A 23,035-nucleotide genomic window follows, 5' to 3' on the forward strand; every position below is an offset into this window, starting at 1 on the left:
CACACGAACGGTCACTTGCCGAGGAGAGCAGCTCCAGTGCGGGCAAGCCTGTACTGGGGGGTTTTCGCGGCAAAAGGGGCTGGAAAGGAGGTTTTTTTGGGGGGACTTTTGACTCTTTTGGAGACAGAAAGGCGGCTAGCCAGCTCTAAGGAGACTGGCAAGCCGGTGGGCGAGCAGCTGAGGAGGCGTGGGCTGTGGGCAGAGCCCAGGGCCGGTGGCGCCTCTTTCGAGCGACGTGTAAACACACCAACGGTGACTTGCCGAGGAGAGCAGCTCCAGTGCAGGCAAGCGCGTACTGGGGGGTTTTCGCGGCAAAAGGGGCTGGAAAGGAGGTTTTTTTGGGGGGACTTTTGACTCTTTTGGAGACAGAAAGGCGGCTAGCCAGCTCTAAGGAGACTGGCAAGCCGGTGGGCGAGCAGCTGAGGAGGCGTGCGGTGTGGGCAGAGCCCAGGGCCGGTGGCGCCTGTTTCGAGCGACGTGTAAACACACCAACGGTGACTGGCCGAGGAGAGCAGCTCCAGTGCAGGCACGCCCTTACTGGGGATTTTCGCGGCAAAAGGGACTGGAAAGGAGCTTTTTTGGGGACACTTTTGACTCTTTTGGAGACAGAAAGGCGGCTAGCCGGCTCTAAGGAGACTGGCAAGCCGGTGGGCGAGCAGCTGAGGAGGCGTGGGCTGTGGGCAGAGCCCAGGGCCGGTGGCTCCTCTTTTGAGCGACGTGTAAACACACCGACGGTCACTGGCCGAGGAGAGCAGCTCCAGTGCAGGCAAGCCTGTACTGGGGGGTTTTCGCGGCTAAAGGGACTGGAAAGGAGGTTTTTTTGGGGGGACTTTTGACTCTTTTGGAGACAGAAAGGCGGCTAGCCGCCTCTAAGGAGACTGGCAAGCCGGTGGGCGGGCAGCTGAGGAGGCGTGCGGTGTGGGCAGAGCCCAGGGCCGGTGGCGCCTGTTTCGAGCGACTTGTAAACACACCAACGGTGACTTGCCGAGGAGAGCAGCTCCAGTGCAGGCACGCCCTTACTGGGGATTTTCGCGGCAAAAGGGACTGGAAAGGAGCTTTTTTGGGGGGAACTTTTGAATGTTCTGGAGACAGAAAGGCGGCTAGCCGGCTCTAAGGAGACTTGCAAGCCGGTGGGCGAGCAGCTGAGGAGGCGTGCGGTGTGGGCAGAGCCCAGGGCCGGTGGCTCCTGTTTCGAGCAACCTGTAAACACACCAACGGTGACTTGCCGAGGAGAGCAGCTCCAGTGCAGGCACGCCCTTACTGGGGATTTTCGCGACAAAAGGGACTGGAAAGGAGCTTTTTTGGGGGGACTTTTGACTCTTTTGGAGACAGAAAGGCGGCTAGCCAGCTCTAAGGAGACTGGCAAGCCGGTGGGCGAGCAGCTGAGGAGGCGTGGCCTGTGTGCAGAGCCCACGGCCGGTGGCGCCTATTTCGAGCGACGTGTAAACACACCAACGGTGACTTGCCGAGGAGAGCAGTTCCAGTGCGGGCAAGCCTGTACGGGGGGGTTTTCGCGGCAAAAGGGACTGGAAAGGAGCTTTTTCTGGGGGCACTTTTGAATGTTTTGGAGACAGAAAGGCGGCTAGCCGGCTCTAAGGAGACTGGCAAGCCGGTGGGCGAGCAGCTGAGGAGGCGTGGCCTGTGGGCAGAGCCCGGGGCCGGTGACGCCTGTTTCGAGCGACGTGTAAACACACCAACGGTCACTCGCCGAGGAGAGCAGCTCCAGTGCAGGCAAGCCTGTACGGGGGGGTTTTCGCGGCAAAAGGGACTGGAAAGGAGCTTTTTCTGGGGGCACTTTTGAATGTTTTGGAGACAGAAAGGCGGCTAGCCGGCTCTAAGGAGACTGGCAAGCCGGTGGGCGGGCACCTGAGGAGGCGTGGGCTGTGGGCAGAGCCCAGGGCCGGTGGCGCCTGTTTCGAGCGACGTGTAAACACACCAACGGTCACTGGCCGAGGAGAGCAGCTCCAGTGCAGGCAAGCCCGTACAGGGGGTTTTCGCGGCAAAAGGGACTGGAAAGGAGCTTTTTTGGGGGCCTCTTTTGACTCTTTTGGAGACAGAAAGGCGGCTAGCCGGCTCTAAGGAGACTGGCAAGCCGGTGGGCGGGCAGCTGAGGAGGCGTGGGCTGTGGGCAGAGCCCAGGGCCGGTGGCGCCTGTTTCGAGCGACTTGTAAACACACCAACGGTGACTTGCCGAGGAGAGCAGCTCCAGTGCAGGCACGCACTTAATGGGGATTTTCGCGGCAAAAGGGACTGGAAAGGAGGTTTTTTTGGGGGGACTTTTGACTCTTTTGGAGACAGAAAGGCGTCTAGCCGGCTCTAAGGAGACTGGCAAGCCGGTGGGCGGGCAGCTGAGGAGGCGTGCGGTGTGGGCAGAGCCCAGGGCCGGTGGCGCCTGTTTCGAGCGACTTGTAAACACACCAACGGTGACTTGCCGAGGAGAGCAGCTCCAGTGCAGGCACGCACTTAATGGGGATTTTCGCGGCAAAAGGGACTGGAAAGGAGGTTTTTTTGGGGGGACTTTTGACTCTTTTGGAGACAGAAAGGCGTCTAGCCGGCTCTAAGGAGACTGGCAAGCCGGTGGGCGGGCAGCTGAGGAGGCGTGCGGTGTGGGCAGAGCCCAGGGCCGGTGGCGCCTGTTTCGAGCGACGTGTAAACACACCAACGGTGACTTGCCGAGGAGAGCAGCTCCAGTGCGGGCAAGCCTGTACTGGGGGGTTTTCGCGGCAAAAGGGACTGGAAAGGAGCTTTTTTTCGGGGGACTTTTGACTCTTTTGGAGACAGAAAGGCGGCTAGCCGGCTCTAAGGAGACTGGCAAGCCGGTGGGCGAGCAGCTGAGGAGGCGTGGGCTGTGGGCAGAGCCCAGGGCCGGTGGCGCCTCTTTGGAGCGACGTGTAAACACACCAACGGTGACTTGCCGAGGAGAGCAGCTCCAGTGCAGGCAAGCCCTTACTGGGGTGTTTTCGCGGCAAAAGGGACTGCAAAGGAGCTTTTTTGGGGGGGACTTTTGACTCTTTTGGAGACAGAAAGGCGGCTAGCCGGCTCTAAGGAGACTGGCAAGCCGGTGGGCGAGCAGCTGAGGAGGCGTGGCCTGTGGGCAGAGCCCAGGGCCGGTGGCGCCTGTTTCGAGCGACTTGTAAACACACCAACGGTGACTGGCCGAGGAGAGCAGCTCCAGTGCAGGCAAGCCCGTACAGGGGGTTTTCGCGGCAAAAGGGACTGGAAAGGAGCTTTTTCTGGGGGCACTTTTGAATGTTTTGGAGACAGAAAGGCGGCTAGCCGGCTCTAAGGAGACTGGCAAGCCGGTGGGCGGGCAGCTGAGGAGGCGTGGGCTGTGGGCAGAGCCCAGGGCCGGTGGCGCCTGTTTCCAGCGACGTGTAAACGCACCAACGGTGACTGGCCGAGGAGAGCAGCTCCAGTGCAGGCAAGCCTGTACTGGGGGGTTTTCGCCGCAAAGGGGACTGGAAAGGAGCTTTTTCTGGGGGGAACTTTTGAATGTTTTGGAGACAGAAAGGCGGCTAGCCGGCTCTAAGGAGACTGGCAAGCCGGTGGGCGGGCAGCTGAGGAGGCGTGGGCTGTGGGCAGAGCCCAGGGCCGGTGGCGCCTGTTTCGAGCGACGTGTAAACACACCAACGGTGACTTGCCGAGGAGAGCAGCTCCAGTGCAGGCAAGCCTGTACGGGGGGGTTTTCGCGGCAAAAGGGACTGGAAAGGAGCTTTTTCTGGGGGCACTTTTGAATGTTTTGGAGACAGAAAGGCGGCTAGCCGGCTCTAAGCTGACTGGCAAGCCAGTGGGCGAGCAGCTGAGGAGGCGTGGCCTGTGGGCAGAGCCCGGGGCCGGTGGCGCCTCTTTTGAGCGACGTGTAAACACACCAACGGTGACTGGCCGAGGAGAGCAGCTCCAGTGCAGGCACGCCCTTACTGGGGATTTTCGCGGCAAAAGGGACTGGAAAGGAGCTTTTTTGGGGACACTTTTGACTCTTTTGGAGACAGAAAGGCGGCTAGCCGGCTCTAAGGAGACTGGCAAGCCGGTGGGCGAGCAGTTGAGGAGCCGTGGCCTGTGGGCAGAGCCCACGGCCCGTGGCGCCTCTTTCGAGCGACGTGTAAACACACCACCGGTGACTTGCCGAGGAGAGCAGCTCCAGTGCAGGCAAGCCCGTACTGGGGGGTTTTCGCGGCAAAAGGGACTGGAAAGGAGCTTTTTCTGGGGGCACTTTTGAATGTTTTGGAGACAGAAAGGCGGCTAGCCGGCTCTAAGGAGACTGGCAAGCCGGTGGGCGGGCAGCTGAGGAGGCGTGCGGTGTGGGCAGAGCCCAGGGCCGGTGGCGCCTGTTTCCAGCGACGTGTAAACGCACCAACGGTGACTGGCCGAGGAGAGCAGCTCCAGTGCAGGCAAGCCTGTACTGGGGGGTTTTCGCCGCAAAAGGGACTGGAAAGGAGCTTTTTCTGGGGGGAACTTTTGAATGTTTTGGAGACAGAAAGGCGGCTAGCCGGCTCTAAGGAGACTGGCAAGCCGGTGGGCGAGCAGCTGAGGAGGCGTGGGCTGTGGGCAGAGCCCAGGGCCGGTGGCGCCTGTTTCGAGCAACCTGTAAACACACCAACGGTGACTGGCCGAGGAGAGCAGCTCCAGTGCAGGCACGCCCTTACTGGGGATTTTCGCGGCAAAAGGGACTGGAAAGGAGCTTTTTTGGGGGCACTTTTGACTCTTTTGGAGACAGAAAGGCGGCTAGCCGGCTCTAAGGAGACTGGCAAGCCGGTGGGCGAGCAGTTGAGGAGCCGTGGCCCGTGGGCAGAGCCCACGGCCGGTGGCGCCTCTTTCGAGCGACGTGTAAACACACGAACGGTCACTTGCCGAGGAGAGCAGCTCCAGTGCGGGCAAGCCTGTACTGGGGGGTTTTCGCCGCAAAACGGGCTGGAAAGGAGCTTTTTTTGGGGGGACTTTTGACTCTTTTGGAGACAGAAAGGCGTCTAGCCGGCTCTAAGGAGACTGGCAAGCCGGTGGGCGGGCAGCTGAGGAGGCGTGGGCTGTGGGCAGAGCCCAGGGCCGGTGGCGCCTGTTTCGAGCGACTTGTAAACACACCAACGGTCACTTGCCGAGGAGAGCAGCTCCAGTGCAGGCAAGCCCGTACTGGGGGGTTTTCGCGGCAAAAGGGGCTGGAAAGGAGGTTTTTTTGGGGGGACTTTTGACTCTTTTGGAGACAGAAAGGCGGCTAGCCGGCTCTAAGGAGACTGGCAAGCCGGTGGGCGAGCAGCTGAGGAGGCGTGGCCTGTGGGCAGAGCCCAGGGCCGGTGGCGCCTGTTTCGAGCGACGTGTAAACACACCAACGGTGACTGGCCGAGGAGAGCAGCTCCAGTGCAGGCAAGCCCGTACTGGGGGGTTTTCGCGGCAAAAGGGACTGGAAAGGAGCTTTTCTGGGGGGCTCTTTTGACTCTTTTGGAGACAGAAAGGCGGCTTGCCGGCTCTAAGGAGACTGGCAAGCCGGTGGGCGAGCAGCTGAGGAGGCGTGCGGTGTGGGCAGAGCCCAGGGCCGTTGGCTCCTGTTTCGAGCAACCTGTAAACACACCAACGGTGACTTGCCGAGGAGAGCAGTTCCAGTGCAGGCACGCCCTTACTGGGGATTTTCGCGACAAAAGGGACTGGAAAGGAGCTTTTTTGGGGGGACTTTTGACTCTTTTGGAGACAGAAAGGCGGCTAGCCAGCTCTAAGGAGACTGGCAAGCCGGTGGGCGAGCAGCTGAGGAGGCGTGGCCTGTGGGCAGAGCCCACGGCCGGTGGCGCCTATTTCGAGCGACGTGTAAACACACCAACGGTGACTTGCCGAGGAGAGCAGTTCCAGTGCGGGCAAGCCTGTACGGGGGGGTTTTCGCGGCAAAAGGGACTGGAAAGGAGCTTTTTCTGGGGGCACTTTTGAATGTTTTGGAGACAGAAAGGCGGCTAGCCGGCTCTAAGGAGACTGGCAAGCCGGTGGGCGAGCAGCTGAGGAGGCGTGGCCTGTGGGCAGAGCCCGGGGCCGGTGACGCCTGTTTCGAGCGACGTGTAAACACACCAACGGTCACTCGCCGAGGAGAGCAGCTCCAGTGCAGGCAAGCCCGTACAGGGGGTTTTCGCGGCAAAAGGGACTGGAAAGGAGCTTTTTTGGGGGGCTCTTTAGACTCTTTTGGAGACAGAAAGGCGGCTAGCCGGCTCTAAGGAGACTGGCAAGCCGGTGGGCGAGCAGCTGAGGAGGCGTGGGCTGTGGACAGAGCCCAGGGCTGGTGGTGCCTCTTTGGAGCGACGTGTAAACACACCAACGGTGACTTGACGAGGAGAGCAGCTCCAGTGCAGGCAAGCCCGTACTGGGGGGTTTTCGCCGCAAAACGGGCTGGAAAGGAGCTTTTTCTGGGGGGAACTTTTGAATGTTTTGGAGACAGAAAGGCGGCTAGCCGGCTCTAAGGAGACTGGCAAGCCGGTGGGCGGGCAGCTGAGGAGGCGTGCGGTGTGGGCAGAGCCCAGGGCCGGTGGCGCCTGTTTCGAGCGACTTGTAAACACACCAACGGTGACTTGCCGAGGAGAGCAGCTCCAGTGCAGGCAAGCCTGTACTGGGGGGTTTTCGCGGCTAAAGGGACTGGAAAGGAGGTTTTTTTGGGGGGACTTTTGACTCTTTTGGAGACAGAAAGGCGGCTAGCCGGCTCTAAGGAGACTGGCAAGCCGGTGGGCGGGCAGCTGAGGAGGCGTGCGGTGTGGGCAGAGCCCAGGGCCGGTGGCGCCTGTTTCGAGCGACTTGTAAACACACCAACGGTGACTTGCCGAGGAGAGCAGCTCCAGTGCAGGCACGCCCTTACTGGGGATTTTCGCGGCAAAAGGGACTGGAAAGGAGCTTTTTCTGGGGGCACTTTTGAATGTTTTGGAGACAGAAAGGCGGCTAGCCGGCTCTAAGGAGACTGGCAAGCCGGTGGGCGAGCAGCTGAGGAGGCGTGGGCTGTGGGCAGAGCCCAAGGCCGGTGGCGCCTGTTTCGAGCGACTTGTAAACACACCAACGGTGACTTGCCGAGGAGAGCAGCTCCAGTGCAGGCACGCCCTTACTGGGGATTTTCGCGGCAAAAGGGACTGGAAAGGAGCTTTTTTGGGGGCACTTTTGACTCTTTTGGAGACAGAAAGGCAGCTAGCCAGCTCTAAGGAGACTGGCAAGCCGGTGGCGGGCAGCTGAGGAGGCGTGCGGTGTGGGCAGAGCCCAGGGCCGGTGGCACCTGTTTCGAGCGACTTGTAAACACACCACGGGTGACTTGCCGAGGAGAGCAGCTCCAGTGCGGGCAAGCCTGTACGGGGGGGTTTTCGCGGCAAAAGGGACTGGAAAGGAGCTTTTTCTGGGGGCACTTTTGAATGTTTTGGAGACAGAAAGGCGGCTAGCCGGCTCTAAGGAGACTGGCAAGCCGGTGGGCGGGCAGCTGAGGAGGCGTGCGGTGTGGGCAGAGCCCAGGGCCGGTGGCGCCTGTTTCGAGCGACTTGTAAACACACCAACGGTGACTTGCCGAGGAGAGCAGCTCCAGTGCAGGCACGCCCTTAATGGGGATTTTCGCGGCAAAAGGGACTGGAAAGGAGGTTTTTTTGGGGGGACTTTTGACTCTTTTGGAGACAGAAAGGCGGCTAGCCAGCTCTAAGGAGACTGGCAAGCCGGTGGGCGAGCAGCTGAGGAGGCGCGGCCTGTGGGCAGAGCCCAGGGCCGGTGGCGCCTGTTTCGAGCGACGTGTAAACACACCAACGGTGACTTGCCGAGGAGAGCAGCTCCAGTGCAGGCAAGCCTGTACTGGGGGGTTTTCGCCGCAAAACGGGCTGGAAAGGAGCTTTTTCTGGGGGGAACTTTTGAATGTTTTGGAGACAGAAAGGCGGCTAGCCGGCTCTAAGGAGACTGGCAAGCCGGTGGGCGGGCACCTGTGGAGGCGAGGGCCGTGGGCAGAGCCCAGGGCCGGTGGCGCCTCTTTGGAGCGACGTGTAAACACACCAACGGTGACTTGCCGAGGAGAGCAGCTCCAGTGCAGGCAAGCCCGTACTGGGGGGTTTTCGCGGCAAAAGGGGCTGGAAAGGAGGTTTTTTTGGGGGGACTTTTGACTCTTTTGGAGACAGAAAGGCGGCTAGCCAGCTCTAAGGAGACTGGCAAGCCGGTGGGCGAGCAGCTGAGGAGGCGTGGGCTGTGGGCAGAGCCCAGGGCCGGTGGCGCCTCTTTCGAGCGACGTGTAAACACACCAACGGTGACTTGCCGAGGAGAGCAGCTCCAGTGCAGGCAAGCCTGTACGGGGGGGTTTTCGCGGCAAAAGGGACTGGAAAGGAGCTTTTTCTGGGGGCACTTTTGAATGTTTTGGAGACAGAAAGGCGGCTAGCCGGCTCTAAGGAGACTGGCAAGCCGGTGGGCGGGCAGCTGAGGAGGCGTGCGGTGTGGGCAGAGCCCAGGGCCGGTGGCGCCTGTTTCGAGCGACGTGTAAACACACCAACGGTGACTTGCCGAGGAGAGCAGCTCCAGTGCAGGCACGCCCTTACTGGGGATTTTCGCGGCAAAAGGGACTGGAAAGGAGGTTTTTTTGGGGGGACTTTTGACTCTTTTGGAGACAGAAAGGCGGCTAGCCAGCTCTAAGGAGACTGGCAAGCCGGTGGGCGAGCAGCTGAGGAGGCGCGGCCTGTGGGCAGAGCCCAGGGCCGGTGGCGCCTGTTTCGAGCGACGTGTAAACACACCAACGGTGACTTGCCGAGGAGAGAAGCTCCAGTGCAGGCAAGCCCGTACTGGGGGTTTTCGCGGCAAAAGGGACTGGAAAGGAGCTTTTTCTGGGGGGAACTTTAGAATGTTTTGGAGACAGAAAGGCGGCTAGCCGGCTCTAAGGAGACTGGCAAGCCGATGGGCGGGCAGCTGAGGAGGCGTGCGGTGTGGGCAGAGCCCAGGGCCGGTGGCGCCTGTTTCGAGCGACGTGTAAACACACCAACGGTGACTCGCTGAGGAGAGCAGCTCCAGTGCAGGCAAGCCCGTACTGGGGGGTTTTCGCGGCAAAAGGGACTGGAAAGGAGCTTTTTTTCGGGGGACTTTTGACTCTTTTGGAGACAGAAAGGCGGCTTGCCGACTCTAAGCTGACTGGCAAGCGGGTGGGCGAGCAGCTGAGGAGGCGTGGCCTGTGGGCAGAGCCCAGGGCCGGTGGTGCCTCTTTTGAGCGACGTGTAAACACACCGACGGTCACTGGCCGAGGAGAGCAGCTCCAGTGCAGGCAAGCCCGTACGGGGGGGTTTTCGCGGCAAAAGGGACTGGAAAGGAGCTTTTTCTGGGGGCACTTTTGAATGTTTTGGAGACAGAAAGGCGGCTAGCCGGCTCTAAGGAGACTGGCAAGCCGGTGGGCGAGCAGCTGAGGAGGCGTGGCCTGTGGGCAGAGCCCAGGGCCGGTGGCTCCTGTTTCGAGCGACGTGTAAACACACCAACGGTGACTTGCCGAGGAGAGCAGCTCCAGTGCAGGCAAGCCCGTACTGGGGGGTTTTCGCGGCAAAAGGGACTGGAAAGGAGGTTTTCTTGGGGGGACTTTTGACTCTTTTGGAGACAGAAAGGCGGCTAGCCAGCTCTAAGGAGACTGGCAAGCCGGTGGGCGAGCAGCTGAGGAGGCGTGCGGTGTGGGCAGAGCCCAGGGCCGGTGGCGCCTGTTTCGAGCGACGTGTAAACGCACCAACGGTGACTGGCCGAGGAGAGCAGCTCCAGTGCAGGCAAGCCTGTACTGGGGGGTTTTCGCCGCAAAACGGGCTGGAAAGGAGCTTTTTCTGGGGGGAACTTTTGAATGTTTTGGAGACAGAAAGGCGGCTAGCCGGCTCTAAGGAGACTGGCAAGCCGGTGGGCGGGCAGCTGAGGAGGCGTGCGGTGTGGGCAGAGCCCAGGGCCGGTGGCGCCTGTTTCGAGCGACTTGTAAACACACCAACGGTGACTTGCCGAGGAGAGCAGCTCCAGTGCAGGCAAGCCTGTACTGGGGGGTTTTCGCGGCTAAAGGGACTGGAAAGGAGGTTTTTTTGGGGGGACTTTTGACTCTTTTGGAGACAGAAAGGCGGCTAGCCGGCTCTAAGGAGACTGGCAAGCCGGTGGGCGAGCAGCTGAGGAGGTGTGCGGTGTGGGCAGAGCCCAGGGCCGTTGGCGCCTGTTTCGAGCGACGTGTAAACACACCAACGGTGACTGGCCGAGGAGAGCAGCTCCAGTGCAGGCAAGCCCGTACTGGGGGTTTTCGCGGCAAAAGGGACTGGAAAGGAGATTTTTTTGGGGGGACTTTTGACTCTTTTGGAGACAGAAAGGCGGCTAGCCGGCTCTAAGGAGACTGGCAAGCCGGTGGGCGGGCACCTGAGGAGGCGTGGGCTGTGGGCAGAGCCCAGGGCCGGTGGCGCCTGTTTCGAGCGACGTGTAAACACACCAACGGTCACTGGCCGAGGAGAGCAGCTCCAGTGCAGGCAAGCCCGTACAGGGGGTTTTCGCGGCAAAAGGGACTGGAAAGGAGCTTTTTCGGGGGGCACTTTTGACTCTTTTGGAGACAGAAAGGCGGCTAGCCGGCTCTAAGGAGACTGGCAAGCCGGTGGGCGGGCAGCTGAGGAGGCGTGCGGTGTGGGCAGAGCCCAGGGCCGGTGGCGCCTGTTTCGAGCGACTTGTAAACACACCAACGGTGACTTGCCGAGGAGAGCAGCTCCAGTGCAGGCACGCCCTTACTGGGGATTTTCGCGGCAAAAGGGACTGGAAAGGAGCTTTTTTGGGGGCACTTTTGACTCTTTTGGAGACAGAAAGGCGGCTAGCCAGCTCTAAGGAGACTGGCAAGCCGGTGGGCGAGCAGCTGAGGAGGCGCGGCCTGTGGGCAGAGCCCAGGGCCGGTGGCGCCTGTTTCGAGCGACGTGTAAACACACCAACGGTGACTTGCCGAGGAGAGCAGCTGCAGTGCAGGCAAGCCCGTACTGGGGGGTTTTCGCGGCAAAAGGGACTGGAAAGGAGCTTTTTTTGGGGGGACTTTTGACTCTTTTGGAGACAGAAAGGCGGCTTGCCGACTCTAAGCTGACTCGCAAGCCGGTGGGCGAGCAGCTGACGAGGCGTGGCCTGTGGGCAGAGCCCAAGGCCGGTGGCGCCTGTTTCGAGCGACGTGTAAACACACCAACGGTGACTCGCCGAGGAGAGCAGCTCCAGTGCAGGCAAGCCCGTACTGGGGGTTTTCGCGGCAAAAGGGACTGGAAAGGAGCTTTTTCTGGGGGGAACTTTTGAATGTTTTGGAGACAGAAAGGCGGCTAGCCGGCTCTAAGGAGACTGGCAAGCCGGTGGGCGAGCAGCTGAGGAGCCGTGGGCTGTGGGCAGAGCCCAGGGCCGGTGGCGCCTCTTTGGAGCGACGTGTAAACACACGAACAGTGACTTGCCGAGGAGAGCAGCTCCAGTGCAGGCAAGCCTGTACGGGGGGGTTTTCGCGGCAAAAGGGACTGGAAAGGAGCTTTTTTTCGGGGGACTTTTGACTCTTTTGGAGACAGAAAGGCGGCTAGCCGGCTCTAAGGAGACTGGCAAGCCGGTGGGCGGGCACCTGAGGAGGCGTGGGCTGTGGGCAGAGCCCAGGGCCGGTGGCGCCTGTTTCGAGCGACGTGTAAACACACCAACGGTCACTGGCCGAGGAGAGCAGCTCCAGTGCAGGCAAGCCCGTACAGGGGGTTTTCGCGGCAAAAGGGACTGGAAAGGAGCTTTTTTGGGGGCCTCTTTTGACTCTTTTGGAGACAGAAAGGCGGCTAGCCGGCTCTAAGGAGACTGGCAAGCCGGTGGGCGGGCAGCTGAGGAGGCGTGGGCTGTGGGCAGAGCCCAGGGCCGGTGGCGCCTGTTTCGAGCGACGTGTAAACACACCAACGGTGACTGGCCGAGGAGAGCAGCTCCAGTGCAGGCAAGCCCGTACTGGGGGGTTTTCGCGGCAAAAGGGACTGGAAAGGAGCTTTTTCTGGGGGCACTTTTGAATGTTTTGGAGACAGAAAGGCGGCTAGCCGGCTCTAAGGAGACTGGCAAGCCGGTGGGCGGGCAGCTGAGGAGGCGTGCGGTGTGGGCAGAGCCCAGGGCCGGTGGCGCCTGTTTCGAGCGACTTGTAAACACACCAACGGTGACTTGCCGAGGAGAGCAGCTCCAGTGCAGGCAAGCCTGTACTGGGGGGTTTTCGCGGCAAAAGGGGCTGGAAAGGAGCTTTTTTTGGGGGGACTTTTGACTCTTTTGGAGACAGAAAGGCGGCTAGCCAGCTCTAAGGAGACTGGCAAGCCGGTGGGCGAGCAGCTGAGGAGGCGTGGGCTGTGGGCAGAGCCCAAGGCCGGTGGCGCCTGTTTCGAGCGACTTGTAAACACACCAACGGTGACTTGCCGAGGAGAGCAGCTCCAGTGCAGGCACGCCCTTAATGGGGATTTTCGCGGCAAAAGGGACTGGAAAGGAGGTTTTTTTGGGGGGACTTTTGACTCTTTTGGAGACAGAAAGGCGGCTAGCCAGCTCTAAGGAGACTGGCAAGCCGGTGGGCGAGCAGCTGAGGAGGCGCGGCCTGTGGGCAGAGCCCAGGGCCGGTGGCGCCTGTTTCGAGCGACTTGTAAACACACCAACGGTGACTTGCCGAGGAGAGCAGCTCCAGTGCAGGCACGCCCTTAATGGGGATTTTCGCGGCAAAAGGGACTGGAAAGGAGGTTTTTTTGGGGGGACTTTTGACTCTTTTGGAGACAGAAAGGCGGCTAGCCAGCTCTAAGGAGACTGGCAAGCCGGTGGGCGAGCAGCTGAGGAGGCGCGGCCTGTGGGCAGAGCCCAGGGCCGGTGGCGCCTGTTTCGAGCGACGTGTAAACACACCAACGGTGACTTGCCGAGGAGAGCAGCTCCAGTGCAGGCAAGCCCGTACTGGGGGGTTTTCGCGGCAAAAGGGACTGGAAAGGAGGTTTTTTTGGGGGGACTTTTGACTCTTTTGGAGACAGAAAGGCGTCTAGCCGGCTCTAAGGAGACTGGCAAGCCGGTGGGTGGGCAGCTGAGGAGGCGTGCGGTGTGGGCAGAGCCCAGGGCCGGTGGCGCCTGTTTCGAGCGACGTGTAAACACACCAACGGTGACTTGCCGAGGAGAGCAGCTCCAGTGCAGGCACGCCCTTACTGGGGATTTTCGCGGCAAAAGGGACTGGAAAGGAGCTTTTTTGGGGGCACTTTTGACTCTTTTGGAGACAGAAAGGCAGCTAGCCGGCTCTAAGGAGACTGGCAAGCCGGTGGGCGGGCAGCTGAGGAGGCGTGCGGTGTGGGCAGAGCCCAGGGCCGGTGGCGCCTGTTTCGAGCGACTTGTAAACACACCACGGGTGACTTGCCGAGGAGAGCAGCTCCAGTGCGGGCAAGCCTGTACTGGGGGGTTTTCGCGGCAAAAGGGACTGGAAAGGAGCTTTTTCTGGGGGCACTTTTGAATGTTTTGGAGACAGAAAGGCGGCTAGCCAGCTCTAAGGAGACTGGCAAGCCGGTGGGCGAGCAGCTGAGGAGGCGTGGCCTGTGGGCAGAGCCCAGGGCCGGTGGCGCCTGTTTCGAGCGACGTGTAAACACACCAACGGTCACTCGCCGAGGAGAGCAGCTCCAGTGCAGGCAAGCCCGTACTGGGGGGTTTTCGCCGCAAAACGGGCTGGAAAGGAGCTTTTTCTGGGGGGAACTTTTGAATGTTTTGGAGACAGAAAGGCGGCTAGCCGGCTCTAAGGAGACTGGCAAGCCGGTGGGCGGGCAGCTGAGGAGGCGTGCGGTGTGGGCAGAGCCCAGGGCCGGTGGCGCCTGTTTCGAGCGACTTGTAAACACACCAACGGTGACTGGCCGAGGAGAGCAGCTCCAGTGCAGGCACGCCCTTAATGGGGATTTTCGCGGCAAAAGGGACTGGAAAGGAGCTTTTTTTGGGGGGACTTTTGACTCTTTTGGAGACAGAAAGGCGGCTTGCCGACTCTAAGCTGACTCGCAAGCCGGTGGGCGAGCAGCTGACGAGGCGTGGCCTGTGGGCAGAGCCCAAGGCCGGTGGCGCCTGTTTCGAGCGACGTGTAAACACACCAACGGTGACTCGCCGAGGAGAGCAGCTCCAGTGCAGGCAAGCCCGTACTGGGGGTTTTCGCGGCAAAAGGGACTGGAAAGGAGCTTTTTCTGGGGGGAACTTTTGAATGTTTTGGAGACAGAAAGGCAGCTAGCCGGCTCTAAGGAGACTGGCAAGCCGGTGGGCGAGCAGCTGAGGAGCCGTGGGCTGTGGGCAGAGCCCAGGGCCGGTGGCGCCTCTTTGGAGCGACGTGTAAACACACGAACAGTGACTTGCCGAGGAGAGCAGCTCCAGTGCAGGCAAGCCTGTACGGGGGGGTTTTCGCGGCAAAAGGGACTGGAAAGGAGCTTTTTCTGGGGGCACTTTTGAATGTTTTGGAGACAGAAAGGCGGCTAGCCGGCTCTAAGGAGACTGGCAAGCCGGTGGGCGAGCAGCTGAGGAGGTGTGCGGTGTGGGCAGAGCCCAGGGCCGTTGGCGCCTGTTTCGAGCGACGTGTAAACACACCAACGGTGACTGGCCGAGGAGAGCAGCTCCAGTGCAGGCAAGCCCATACTGGGGGTTTTCGCGGCAAAAGGGACTGGAAAGGAGATTTTTTTGGGGGGACTTTTGACTCTTTTGGAGACAGAAAGGCGGCTAGCCGGCTCTAAGGAGACTGGCAAGCCGGTGGGCGGGCACCTGAGGAGGCGTGGGCTGTGGGCAGAGCCCAGGGCCGGTGGCGCCTGTTTCGAGCGACGTGTAAACACACCAACGGTCACTGGCCGAGGAGAGCAGCTCCAGTGCAGGCAAGCCCGTACTGGGGGGTTTTCGCGGCAAAAGGGGCTGGAAAGGAGGTTTTTTTGGGGGGACTTTTGACTCTTTTGGAGACAGAAAGGCGGCTAGCCAGCTCTAAGGAGACTGGCAAGCCGGTGGGCGAGCAGCTGAGGAGGCGTGGGCTGTGGGCAGAGCCCAGGGCCGGTGGCGCCTCTTTCGAGCGACGTGTAAACACACCAACGGTGACTTGCCGAGGAGAGCAGCTCCAGTGCAGGCAAGCCTGTACGGGGGGGTTTTCGCGGCAAAAGGGACTGGAAAGGAGCTTTTTCTGGGGGCACTTTTGAATGTTTTGGAGACAGAAAGGCGGCTAGCCGGCTCTAAGGAGACTGGCAAGCCGGTGGGCGGGCAGCTGAGGAGGCGTGCGGTGTGGGCAGAGCCCAGGGCCGGTGGCGCCTGTTTCGAGCGACTTGTAAACACACCAACGGTGACTTGCCGAGGAGAGCAGCTCCAGTGCAGGCACGCCCTTAATGGGGATTTTCGCGGCAAAAGGGACTGGAAAGGAGGTTTTTTTGGGGGGACTTTTGACTCTTTTGGAGACAGAAAGGCGGCTAGCCAGCTCTAAGGAGACTGGCAAGCCGGTGGGCGAGCAGCTGAGGAGGCGCGGCCTGTGGGCAGAGCCCAGGGCCGGTGGCGCCTGTTTCGAGCGACGTGTAAACACACCAACGGTGACTTGCCGAGGAGAGCAGCTCCAGTGCAGGCAAGCCCGTACTGGGGGGTTTTCGCGGCAAAAGGGACTGGAAAGGAGGTTTTTTTGGGGGGACTTTTGACTCTTTTGGAGACAGAAAGGCGTCTAGCCGGCTCTAAGGAGACTGGCAAGCCGGTGGGCGGGCAGCTGAGGAGGCGTGCGGTGTGGGCAGAGCCCAGGGCCGGTGGCGCCTGTTTCGAGCGACGTGTAAACACACCAACGGTGACTTGCCGAGGAGAGCAGCTCCAGTGCAGGCACGCCCTTACTGGGGATTTTCGCGGCAAAAGGGACTGGAAAGGAGCTTTTTTGGGGGCACTTTTGACTCTTTTGGAGACAGAAAGGCAGCTAGCCGGCTCTAAGGAGACTGGCAAGCCGGTGGGCGGGCAGCTGAGGAGGCGTGCGGTGTGGGCAGAGCCCAGGGCCGGTGGCGCCTGTTTCGAGCGACTTGTAAACACACCACGGGTGACTTGCCGAGGAGAGCAGCTCCAGTGCGGGCAAGCCTGTACTGGGGGGTTTTCGCGGCAAAAGGGACTGGAAAGGAGCTTTTTCTGGGGGCACTTTTGAATGTTTTGGAGACAGAAAGGCGGCTAGCCAGCTCTAAGGAGACTGGCAAGCCGGTGGGCGAGCAGCTGAGGAGGCGTGGGCTGTGGGCAGAGCCCAGGGCCGGTGGCGCCTCTTTTGAGCGACTTGTAAACACACCAACGGTGACTTGCCGAGGAGAGAAGCTCCAGTGCAGGCAAGCCCGTACTGGGGGTTTTCGCGGCAAAAGGGACTGGAAAGGAGCTTTTTCTGGGGGGAACTTTAGAATGTTTTGGAGACAGAAAGGCGGCTAGCCGGCTCTAAGGAGACTGGCAAGCCGGTGGGCGGGCAGCTGAGGAGGCGTGCGGTGTGGGCAGTGCCCAGGGCCGGTGGCGCCTGTTTCGAGCGACTTGTAAACACACCAACGGTGACTTGCCGAGGAGAGCAGCTCCAGTGCAGGCACGCCCTTACTGGGGATTTTCGCGGCAAAAGGGACTGGAAAGGAGCTTTTTTTCGGGGGACTTTTGACTCTTTTGGAGACAGAAAGGCGGCTAGCCGGCTCTAAGGAGACTGGCAAGCCGGTGGGCGAGCAGCTGAGGAGGCGTGCGGTGTGGGCAGAGCCCAGGGCCGGTGGCGCCTCTTTGGAGCGACGTGTAAACACACCACCGGTGACTGGCCGAGGAGAGCAGCTCCAGTGCAGGCAAGCCCGTACAGGGGGTTTTCGCGGCAAAAGGGACTGGAAAGGAGCTTTCTTGGGGGGGACTTTTGACTCTTTTGGAGACAGAAAGGCGGCTAGCCAGCTCTAAGGAGACTGGCAAGCCGGTGGGCGAGCAGCTGAGGAGGCGTGGGCTGTGGGCAGAGCCCAGGGCCGGTGGCGCCTCTTTTGAGCGACTTGTAAACACACCAACGGTGACTTGCCGAGGAGAGAAGCTCCAGTGCAGGCAAGCCCGTACTGGGGGTTTTCGCGGCAAAAGGGACTGGAAAGGAGCTTTTTCTGGGGGGAACTTTAGAATGTTTTGGAGACAGAAAGGCGGCTAGCCGGCTCTAAGGAGACTGGCAAGCCGGTGGGCGGGCACCTGTGGAGGCGAGGGCCGTGGGCAGAGCCCAGGGCCGGTGGCGCCTCTTTGGAGCGACGTGTAAACACACCAACGGTGACTTGCCGAGGAGAGCAGCTCCAGTGCAGGCAAGCCCGTACTGGGGGGTTTTCGCGGCAAAAGGGGCTGGAAAGGAGGTTTTTTTGGGGGGACTTTTGACTCTTTTGGAGACAGAAAGGCGGCTAGCCAGCTCTAAGGAGACTGGCAAGCCGGTGGGCGAGCAGCTGAGGAGGCGCGGCCTGTGGGCAGAGCCCAGGGCCGGTGGCGCCTGTTTCGAGCGACGTGTAAACACACCAACGGTGACTTGCCGAGGAGAGCAGCTCCAGTGCAGGCAAGCCCGTACTGGGGGGTTTTCGCGGCAAAAGGGACTGGAAAGGAGGTTTTTTTGGGGGGACTTTTGACTCTCTTGGAGTCAGAAAGGCGTCTAGCCGGCTCTAAGGAGACTGGCAAGCCGGTGGGCGGGCAGCTGAGGAGGCGTGCGGTGTGGGCAGAGCCCAGGGCCGGTGGCGCCTGTTTCGAGCGACGTGTAAACACACCAACGGTGACTTGCCGAGGAGAGCAGCTCCAGTGCAGGCACGCCCTTACTGGGGATTTTCGCGGCAAAAGGGACTGGAAAAGAGCTTTTTTGGGGGCACTTTTGACTCTTTTGGAGACAGAAAGGCAGCTAGCCGGCTCTAAGGAGACTGGCAAGCCGGTGGGCGGGCAGCTGAGGAGGCGTGCGGTGTGGGCAGAGCCCAGGGCCGGTGGCGCCTGTTTCGAGCGACTTGTAAACACACCACGGGTGACTTGCCGAGGAGAGCAGCTCCAGTGCAGGCAAGCCTGTACTGGGGGGTTTTCGCGGCAAAAGGGACTGGAAAGGAGCTTTTTCTGGGGGCACTTTTGAATGTTTTGGAGACAGAAAGGCGGCTAGCCAGCTCTAAGGAGACTGGCAAGCCGGTGGGCGAGCAGCTGAGGAGGCGTGGGCTGTGGGCAGAGCCCAGGGCCGGTAGCGCCTCTTTTGAGCGACTTGTAAACACACCAACGGTGACTTGCCGAGGAGAGAAGCTCCAGTGCAGGCAAGCCCGTACTGGGGGTTTTCGCGGCAAAAGGGACTGGAAAGGAGCTTTTTCTGGGGGGAACTTTAGAATGTTTTGGAGACAGAAAGGCGGCTAGCCGGCTCTAAGGAGACTGGCAAGCCGATGGGCGGGCAGCTGAGGAGGCGTGCGGTGTGGGCAGAGCCCAGGGCCGGTGGCGCCTGTTTCGAGCGACGTGTAAACACACCAACGGTGACTCGCTGAGGAGAGCAGCTCCAGTGCAGGCAAGCCCGTACTGGGGGGTTTTCGCGGCAAAAGGGACTGGAAAGGAGCTTTTTTTCGGGGGACTTTTGACTCTTTTGGAGACAGAAAGGCGGCTTGCCGACTCTAAGCTGACTGGCAAGCGGGTGGGCGAGCAGCTGAGGAGGCGCGGCCTGTGGGCAGAGCCCAGGGCCGGTGGTGCCTCTTTTGAGCGACGTGTAAACACACCGACGGTCACTGGCCGAGGAGAGCAGCTCCAGTGCAGGCAAGCCCGTACGGGGGGGTTTTCGCGGCAAAAGGGACTGGAAAGGAGCTTTTTCTGGGGGCACTTTCGAATGTTTTGGAGACAGAAAGGCGGCTAGCCGGCTCTAAGGAGACTGGCAAGCCGGTGGGCGGGCAGCTGAGGAGGCGTGCGGTGTGGGCAGAGCCCAGGGCCGGTGGCGCCTGTTTCCAGCGACGTGTAAACACACCAACGGTGACTCGCCGAGGAGAGCAGCTCCAGTGCGGGCAAGCCTGTACGGGGGGGTTTTCGCGGCAAAAGGGACTGGAAAGGAGCTTTTTCTGGGGGGAACTTTTGAATGTTTTGGAGACAGAAAGGCGGCTAGCCGGCTCTAAGGAGACTGGCAAGCCGGTGGGCGAGCAGCTGAGGAGGCGTGCGGTGTGGGCAGAGCCCAGGGCCGGTGGCGCCTGTTTCGAGCGACGTGTAAACACACCAACGGTGACTTGCCGAGGAGAGCAGCTCCAGTGCAGGCAAGCCCGTACTGGGGGGTTTTCGCGGCAAAAGGGACTGGAAAGGAGGTTTTCTTGGGGGGACTTTTGACTCTTTTGGAGACAGAAAGGCGGCTAGCCAGCTCTAAGGAGACTGGCAAGCCGGTGGGCGAGCAGCTGAGGAGGCGTGCGGTGTGGGCAGAGCCCACGGCCGGTGGCGCCTCTTTCGAGCGACGTGTAAACACACGAACGGTCACTTGCCGAGGAGAGCAGCTCCAGTGCGGGCAAGCCTGTACTGGGGGGTTTTCGCCGCAAAACGGGCTGGAAAGGAGCTTTTTTTGGGGGGACTTTTGACTCTTTTGGAGACAGAAAGGCGGCTAGCCGGCTCTAAGGAGACTGGCAAGCCGGTGGGCGAGCAGCTGAGGAGGCGTGGGCTGTGGGCAGAGCCCAGGGCCGGTGGCGCCTCTTTGGAGCGACGTGTAAACACACCGACGGTCACTGGCCGAGGAGAGCAGCTCCAGTGTAGGCAAGCCTGTACTGGGGGGTTTTCGCGGCAAAAGGGGCTGGAAAGGAGGTTTTTTTGGGGGGACTTTTGACTCTTTTGGAGACAGAAAGGCGGCTAGCCAGCTCTAAGGAGACTGGCAAGCCGGTGGGCGAGCAGCTGAGGAGGCGTGCGGTGTGGGCAGAGCCCAGGGCCGTTGGCGCCTGTTTCGAGCAACCTGTAAACACACCAACGGTGACTTGCCGAGGAGAGCAGCTCCAGTGCAGGCACGCCCTTACTGGGGATTTTCGCGGCAAAAGGGACTGGAAAGGAGCTTTTTCTGGGGGCACTTTTGAATGTTTTGGAGACAGAAAGGCGGCTAGCCGGCTCTAAGGAGACTGGCAAGCCGGTGGGCGGGCAGCTGAGGAGGCGTGCGGTGTGGGCAGAGCCCAGGGCCGGTGGCGCCTGTTTCGAGCGACGTGTAAACACACCAACGGTGACTTGCCGAGGAGAGCAGCTCCAGTGCAGGCAAGCCCGTACTGGGGGTTTTCGCGGCAAAAGGGACTGGAAAGGAGATTTTTTTGGGGGGACTTTTGACTCTTTTGGAGACAGAAAGGCGGCTAGCCGGCTCTAAGGAGACTGGCAAGCCGGTGGGCGGGCACCTGAGGAGGCGTGGGCTGTGGGCAGAGCCCAGGGCCGGTGGCGCCTGTTTCGAGCGACGTGTAAACACACCAACGGTCACTGGGCGAGGAGAGCAGCTCCAGTGCAGGCAAGCCCGTACAGGGGGTTTTCGCGGCAAAAGGGACTGGAAAGGAGCTTTTTTGGGGGGCTCTTTTGACTCTTTTGGAGACAGAAAGGCGGCTTGCCGTCTCTAAGGAGACTGGCAAGCCGGTGGGCGAGCAGCTGAGGAGGCGTGGGCTGTGGACAGAGCCCAGGGCTGGTGGTGCCTCTTTGGAGCGACGTGTAAACACACCAACGGTGACTTGCCGAGGAGAGCAGCTCCAGTGCAGGCAAGCCCGTACTGGGGGGTTTTCGCGGCAAAAGGGACTGGAAAGGAGCTTTTTCTGGGGGCACTTTTGACTCTTTTGGAGACAGAAAGGCGGCTAGCCGGCTCTAAGGAGACTGGCAAGCCGGTGGGCGAGCAGCTGAGGAGGCGTGCGGTGTGGGCAGAGCCCAGGGCCGTTGGCTCCTGTTTCGAGCAACCTGTAAACACACCAACGGTGACTTGCCGAGGAGAGCAGCTCCAGTGCAGGCAAGCCCATACTGGGGACTTTCGCGGCAAAAGGGACTGGAAAGGAGCTTTTTTGGGGGCACTTTTGACTCTTTTGGAGACAGAAAGGCGGCTAGCCGGCTCTAAGGAGAGTGGCAAGCCGGTGGGCGAGCAGTTGAGGAGCCGTGGCCTGTGGGCAGAGCCCACGGCCGGTGGCGCCTCTTTCGAGCGACGTGTAAACACACGAACGGTCACTCGCCGAGGAGAGCAGCTCCAGTGCAGGCAAGCCTGTACTGGGGGGTTTTCGCCGCAAAACGGGCTGGAAAGGAGCTTTTTCTGGGGGGAACTTTTGAATGTTTTGGAGACAGAAAGGCGGCTAGCCGGCTCTAAGGAGACTGGCAAGCCGGTGGGCGAGCAGCTGAGGAGGTGTGCGGTGTGGGCAGAGCCCAGGGCCGGTGGCGCCTGTTTAGAGCGACGTGTAAACACACCAACGGTCACTGGCCGAGGAGAGCAGCTCCAGTGCAGGCAAGCCCGTACAGGGGGTTTTCGCGGCAAAAGGGACTGGAAAGGAGCTTTTTTGGGGGCCTCTTTTGACTCTTTTGGAGACAGAAAGGCGGCTAGCCGGCTCTAAGGAGACTGGCAAGCCGGTGGGCGAGCAGTTGAGGAGCCGTGGCCTGTGGGCAGAGCCCACGGCCGGTGGCGCCTCTTTCGAGCGACGTGTAAACACACGAACGGTCACTTGCCGAGGAGAGCAGCTCCAGTGCGGGCAAGCCTGTACTGGGGGGTTTTCGCCGCAAAACGGGGTGGAAAGGAGCTTTTTTTGGGGGGACTTTAGACTCTTTTGGAGACAGAAAGGCGTCTAGCCGGCTCTAAGGAGACTGGCAAGCCGGTGGGCGGGCAGCTGAGGAGGCGTGGGCTGTGGGCAGAGCCCAGGGCCGGTGGCGCCTGTTTCGAGCGACTTGTAAACACACCAACGGTCACTTGCCGAGGAGATCAGCTCCAGTGCAGGCAAGCCTGTACGGGGGGGTTTTCGCGGCAAAAGGGACTGGAAAGGAGCTTTTTCTGGGGGTACTTTTGAATGTTTTGGAGACAGAAAGGCGGCTAGCCGGCTCTAAGGAGACTGGCAAGCCGGTGGGCGAGCAGCTGAGGAGGCGTGCGGTGTGGGCAGAGCCCAGGGCCGGTGGCGCCTGTTTCGAGCGACGTGTAAACGCACCAACGGTGACTGGCCGAGGAGAGCAGCTCCAGTGCAGGCAAGCCTGTACTGGGGGGTTTTCGCCGCAAAACGGGCTGGAAAGGAGCTTTTTCTGGGGGGAACTTTTGAATGTTTTGGAGACAGAAAGGCGGCTAGCCGGCTCTAAGGAGACTGGCAAGCCGGTGGGCGGGCAGCTGAGGAGGCGTGGGCTGTGGGCAGAGCCCAGGGCCGGTGGCCCTTCTTTGGAGCGACGTGTAAACACACCACCGGTGACTGGCCGAGGAGAGCAGCTCCAGTGCAGGCACGCCCTTACTGGGGATTTTCGCGGCAAAAGGGGCTGGAAAGGAGGTTTTCTTGGGGGGACTTTTGACTCTTTTGGAGACAGAAAGGCGGCTAGCCGGCTCTAAGGAGACTGGCAAGCCGGTGGGCGGGCAGCTGAGGAGGCGTGCGGTGTGGGCAGAGCCCAGGGCCGGTGGCGCCTGTTTCGAGCGACGTGTAAACACACCAACGGTGACTGGCCGAGGAGAGCAGCTCCAGTGCAGGCAAGCCTGTACTGGGGTGTTTTCGCGGCAAAAGGGACTGCAAAGGAGCTTTTTTGGGGGGGACTTTTGACTCTTTTGGAGACAGAAAGGCGGCTAGCCGGCTCTAAGGAGACTGGCAAGCCGGTGGGCGAGCAGCTGAGGAGGCGTGGGCTGTGGGCAGAGCCCAGGGCCGGTGGCGCCTCTTTGGAGCGACGTGTAAACACACGAACGGTGACTTGCCGAGGAGAGCAGCTCCAGTGCAGGCACGCCCTTACTGGGGATTTTCGCCGCAAAACGGGCTGGAAAGGAGCTTTTTTTGGGGGGACTTTTGACTCTTTTGGAGACAGAAAGGCGGCTTGCCGACTCTAAGCTGACTGGCAAGCCGGTGGGCGAGCAGCTGAGGAGGCGTGGCCTGTGGGCAGAGCCCAGGGCCGGTGGCGCCTGTTTCGAGCGACGTGTAAACGCACCAACGGTGACTGGCCGAGGAGAGCAGCTCCAGTGCAGGCAAGCCTGTACTGGGGTGTTTTCGCCGCAAAAGGGGCTGGA

The sequence above is a fragment of the Strix uralensis genome, chromosome 8, assembly GCF_047716275.1.
Source record: "Strix uralensis isolate ZFMK-TIS-50842 chromosome 8, bStrUra1, whole genome shotgun sequence".
In the NCBI taxonomy this organism is placed as follows: Eukaryota; Metazoa; Chordata; class Aves; order Strigiformes; family Strigidae; genus Strix; species Strix uralensis.